Below are 6,490 nucleotides of genomic sequence, written 5' to 3'. Positions count from 1 at the left end.
GGTCAAGGATTCTCCATGAGATTGAGAAGATATTTGAGATACATCTATTTAATTTATAGTTAATTAATATGATTTATAATTTTTAACTTGGATTTGAGAGGGTCAAGGATTCTCCATGAGATTGAGAAGATATTTGAGATACATCTATTTAATTTATAGTTAATTAATATGATTTATAATTTTTAACTTGGATTTGAGAGGGTCAAGGATTCTCCATGAGATTGAGAAGATATTTGAGATACATCTATTTAATTTATAGTTAATTAATATGATTTATAATTTTTAACTTGGATTTGAGAGGATCAAGGATTATCCATGAGATTGAGAAGATATTTGAGATACATCTATTTAATTAATTTACTTAAGCTTAGGAAATTAGATATTAAAGTATGTATAATTTATAGATATGAAAATTTTATTTACATTTAAATTTTTTTTTAGAAAACAATAAAAAATAAAGACTACATAGAATATTTGGGATATCAGTATTTACAGCACAAATCTGGTAAAAGTGCAATATATTACTATTGTCGCAAAAGATGTGGTGGGAGAGCAAAACTCACCATTAATTGTGACTTTAGTATAACTAAATGTCATTTAGACACTTGTAAACCAATTCAAAGTAAAACTTAATTGTAATTATATATTATTATATTTTAGATGTTTCACCTTTATCATCAAACATTATCTTAGAACAACTGAGATCAAATTTTCAAGGTAAAAATATTTTATTACATAATTATAAAACAATAAACTCAAAATCATATAGATGTATCTCAAATATCTTCTCAATCTCATGGAGAATCCTTGACCCTCTCAAATCCAAGTTAAAAATTATAAATCATATTAATTAATTATAAATTAAATAGATGTATCTCAAATATCTTCTCAATCTCATGGAGAATCCTTGACCCTCTCAAATCCAAGTTAAAAATTATAAATAATCTTAAATAAATATTATAATTTTAGTTACAACATATTATATAACCATTATCTAAACACAAATTTTAAAATAGGTTATACTCAAAGTCATTCAGCTTACACATCCCCTCTTTGCTCATATATCTCCTCATATATTCCTGATTTTCAAAGTAACATTTTTATAACAAATCAATTTAATCTATAAAATATAGATGCTCCCAACATATCAAATGATTTCTATACATCTCCTCTTAATTCAGAAATAGAAAGTAATAATTCTTAATGAAAATATATATATCACTATATATATAGGCAATTATTTTTTAGAAAATATGGATAATTATGGATTTGCAGAATCTCTAATAGATTTTAATGAAAATATACATATTTTTGGTAAATTTCTATATAAACATCTAAAAATTTTCTTATATTTTAGAGGAACCAACATTTATCGATAGCCAAAAGGGCAAATCATTGCTCTTTTTTCAAAATTTTCTTTACCGTTATAACGGTACATACAGGAATACAATTTACTACCGTTGTCTAAAAGCTGATTGTAAAGTGACGTGTAAATATATTCAGGGATACACAATATCCAAAATGCATGAACATCAAAATCATGCTATACTTTTTCACAAATTAAAAACTTTGCAAACAGTAAAAGCAACGGTACAACAAAATCCTTTAGATACAAGGATGAATATATATCTAAAGGCATTAAACCAACAATGCTCTGAAGATCCAGATATAATCAATTATCCAGGAGCCTTACCACCTTTTATTTCCGTTAAAAATACGATTAACCGTATTTTAAAACAAACCAGGCCAAATATTCCCATTAGCAATGACACAATTGTATTGACCACTGAATTGATAACAACATTCAGTGGTGATAGCTTCTTAATAAAAAATAATAATAACAAACTTATTGTATTTGGGTCTGTCATGTTAGTCAGTTTATCTTCCTATACAAAATTTATTTATATGGATGGGACTTTTTACACATGTCCACGTTTTTTTAGCCAATTATATACTATACATATCATGTATAATCAAACAATGATCCCTATCATATATGCACTTCTTCCAGATAAAAGGAAGGAGTCCTATATTGAGCTATTTCAAATAATCGTGGAATATGGGACATTGAATGGTATCCAGTTTTCACCAGAAATGGCACAAACCGACTATGAAGCAGGAGCGATATCTGCTCTACAATTTGTATTTCCCAATATTTTAGTAAAGGGTAAAGTTTAAATTATATATAGTTGTATAATTTATTTTTAGGCTGCTTCTTCCACTTTACGCAGGCCATTTGGCGTAAAGTTCAGCATTTAGGTTTAGTCAAGCAGTATAAAGAAGAGACTGCTGTATACACTATTGTTCGAAGGATGAGTGTATTACCTTTATGCAAGAGAGAGGACATTCAAGTGGTCCGTGATTCTTGTGTAGATCTAGCAGCCAATGACCCGTTAATATTAAGTTTCTTAATATATATGGATACTACCTAGATAAATCCTGATGCAATCTTTCCATCAAATTTGGACCAGGTAATTATTTCATTTTTATTAATTCCTCACAATTTATATAAAAGTTTATAATATTTTTAACATTTAATACATTGTTTGGTGTTAGGTATAAGATTCAAGGTCCTCGCAGTAATAATCATCTTGAAGGATATCACCATTCCCTCAAGCGAATGGCAAAAAATGCTCATCCGGACATATATTCATTAATTCGCGTTTTAAAAGATAACCAACGCCTGACAGAACTTAAAGTTATACAAATCAATAACGGGGAAATAGTTACGGAGAAAAATAAAAAATATGTGATAATTAATAAAAAAATTGTAAACTTAACAGCATTATATGATATTACTTCTAATTTATTTTTTTTTATTGATAAAGTGTCTGATTTAATAAAATCATATTAAATATATATTATTAAATTTAAAATAGTTGTAGATATATTGTTAATAAAAAATTTAATATAAAATTGATAAAAAAGACCAATATACTTGGTGTTTGAAATGATACTTTATTTTTTTTTTGTTTACATGACAAGATTTTCACTGGATGTAGATATCTATCATAAATCTATATACAGCGTCTACATGAGCGGGAGAGGTAGGAACAGTTTGCATCCTATTTTTTGAAGGGGTGGGTGGTAGGCTGCCTTAATGGGGGTAGGATAAAAATATTTTGGGGTTATCTATTAAATCTTGAGATGAAATAAGACAAAATTTATTGCTGTAAAAATTAATACTTTTATTATGGAATTATTATAATACAATTCATCGACCAAATCTATATATTGCAAACAATCATACACATTGTTTTCCAAATAAACTATCCTTTTAAATGTAATTTAAGGTTTAGATATTTCAGCAAGCTCATAATGCCATAATAATTAATTCATTGTAAATAATGGGAGTTTTAATTGAATTTATTATCTAAAAAATAAATTCTTTATATTCACAAAATATCGATAGATGGTAGTAGAGATAGATTAATTTAAGTTATCCTTTATAAATTCTTTGAAAAGAGTATCAATAAATTAAATAGGTAAAAATAATAATAAAAAGAACGCATACTTAATAATATTATATATATATATTAAAATTTATTATAATATCCCCCTTAAAATATATATTTGTTATTAAGTATTGAATATAACTATTGATAAAATCTTTTATTGCCATTTAAAATATTTTTGTAAAACGCCTTGTTAATAATATAATTTGTAATTATATACTAAAATTTATTATAATTTCTCCCTTAAGATATATATTCGTATTAAGTATTTTAACTATTGATAAAATTTTTTAATGCTTTTTAAAATAATTAAAAATTTATAAAACGCATACTTAATAATATTATATATATATATTAAAATTTATTATAATATCCCCCTTAAAATATATATTTGTTATTAAGTATTGAATATAACTATTGATAAAATCTTTTATTGCCATTTAAAATATTTTTGTAAAACGCCTTGTTAATAATATAATTTGTAATTATATACTAAAATTTATTATAATTTCTCCCTTAAGATATATATTTGTATTAAGTATTTTAACTATTGATAAAATTTTTTAATGCTTTTTAAAATAATTAAAAATTTATAAAACGCATACTTAATATTATTATATATATATATTAAAATTTATTATAATATCCCCCTTAAAATATATATTTGTTATTAAGTATTGAATATAACTATTGATAAAATCTTTTATTGCCATTTAAAATATTTTTGTAAAACGCCTTGTTAATAATATAATTTGTAATTATATACTAAAATTTATTATAATTTCTCCCTTAAGATATATATTTGTATTAAGTATTTTAACTATTGATAAAATTTTTTAATGCTATTTAAAACAATTATTAAATTTGTAAAACACATGTTTAATAATATTATTATCAATTATATATATTAAAATATATTATATTCTCACCCTTAGATTTATATTTGTATTAAGTATTTTATATAACTATTTGTTGTCTTTAATTTTTATTTTTTTAGTGGTATTTTAATTTTTAGCGATTATTACTTTAGCGATTTAGAACGGGAACCTTTATATTTGTTTAATTAGGGTTATATAATAATTTAATTAATAAAAATCAATTAAACTTCAACTGTTAATGCTAAATTGATATTTAAACATTATGCATGGTATTGATATTTTATTTTTAACAAAGAATTTGATTGCAAGCTGACATAGTGAAAATATAATTTATATGTATTAATCTAATTTAATAAAATTTAGATAGTCTTAATAATTTTTAAATAATAAAATTAAATCTATATATTACTTAATAGAATTATAATAAACAGGGGACAATCAAAAAAAGTTCTTTTTAGTTTAAGGGGATATTAAGGAACCATTAAAAAAAAATTTTTTTTTGCTTCAGGGGGCTATTCAAATTTTTTAGGGGGCTTGAGCCTCTGCGCCCCCCCCCCCCTAGTGACGCCACTGGTAGATAGCCCGTCAAAAATGACGAGGAATGAGAATTTTCTTCTTATATTTATGCTAGATGTTACCTGTTATTTGAAATTATATCCAATTTTATTCTTTTTACCCCCTCCCCCCTTCAGGCCAGGTTCAATCCATTAAAACTAAGACAAAATACTATGGTTTGAGTAAGAATAAATTTAAAGCTTTTACTTGATAATACCAATATGTCAAATTTACTGATCATTTATACATAATATTTAATATTAAAAATAATTCCCAGGTAAAGTACAAAGTCAATAATTTTGAAAAATTTATCCAAGCTGAATGAAAGATCATAATAATTTTGGTAGCTGAGAACTGAAATAAAACATTTAAATAATCATAATGATACAATAAAAATCAGATTTTCATGGGCCTTGGTTTTTTGATCAGGTCGAGTCCAGGCCTGAAAAATAACTTGTTTTAGGCCAATGTCTGACCCATAGTTAATAATAAAAAAATTATCAAAAGTCCAAGCTCATAATTTTCCCCAAGCTCAGCCCAATATAATTTATAAAAATATTTTCCAAGCCCAGTCCAACTCATAATAATTTTATAAAAATTTTTCATAATATTTTAACCTAGATAAGTATTTCCTTATTAAGTTTAGAATATACTATTTTAAGATAAGAGTGCACTCGTTATTCATTTCCTCCGGAGATTATATTGGAAGATAAGGTTGAGCAAAGCAACATTTATTATTTAAACTCCTCAGGTAGTATAAAAGTCTATGTAGCCGTTATATTAAAATGAATCCATTGTGTTAATTAAACCATACAGCATCCTAGATTGTATCATTATAAATTTTAGTTACACAACAGTTTGGCTTAATTTTAATAATTCATAATCTAATTTATGAGATAGATGAGACATTCAGTCTAGTTTAACCAGAGTTGTACAAAAGATCTTCTTTGAAGATTTTTGTTTGAGCAAGATCTTTGAAGATCGTAAAATTTGAAGATCTTTTATTTTTTAAAAATTTTGTGTAACGAACGATCTTCAAAAATCTTCATGATATTTATTTTTTTACCCCTTTATTAAAAGCCCAGATGTTTTTCAAATTTCATCAAGGCAGGAGGAGAGGTATAAAACATAAAAGAAATATTATATTAATAAAATTGAAAAACATCTGGGCTTTTAATAAAAGGGTAAAAAAATAAATATCATGAAGATCTTTGAAGATCGTTACACAAAATTTTTAAAAAATAAAAGATCTTCAAATTTTACGATCTTCAAAGATCTAGATCTTTGAAGATCTTTTTATTTTGAGCAAATGTACAACTCTGAGTTTAACACAATTTAATAGACTTATTCAAATATTTAAAATTTTCAAAACAGGGGAATTTGATTGAATAAGGCAATTTATATCAAGTAGTTGCTTGAAATTTTGTGATATTTAATGATACTTGGTGAAAGTAAGAGTTAAAGAGTAACCCAGTTTACATTGGTCATGATGTTTTTGAACCACATAAGATCAACATGCATTCAAATTTCCTATTTTTTAATTAACACTTTCTTGATTAAATTTACACAACACTTTAACCTAATTAAAGATTATTATTCTAA

General features: G+C 24.7%; 1 long non-coding RNA gene across 1 annotated transcript; it reads left to right on the top strand.

Moving 5' to 3' along the window:
* Positions 1-1,133: 1,133 nt before the first annotated feature.
* Positions 1,134-1,443, top strand: LOC135922182 (uncharacterized). Its single transcript, XR_010570769.1, has 3 exons — positions 1,134-1,190; positions 1,234-1,314; positions 1,358-1,443. It is a non-coding gene; the product is annotated as an uncharacterized LOC135922182 (long non-coding RNA).
* Positions 1,444-6,490: the final 5,047 nt, after the last annotated feature.

The sequence above is a fragment of the Gordionus sp. m RMFG-2023 genome, chromosome 1 (genome assembly GCF_954871325.1).
Source record: "Gordionus sp. m RMFG-2023 chromosome 1, tfGorSpeb1-WG-v2, whole genome shotgun sequence".
NCBI lineage: Eukaryota > Metazoa > Nematomorpha > Gordioida > Chordodea > Parachordodidae > Gordionus > Gordionus sp. m RMFG-2023.
The sequence above is the reverse complement of the archived record's forward strand: the minus strand, read 5'-3'. Positions and strand labels throughout refer to the sequence as shown.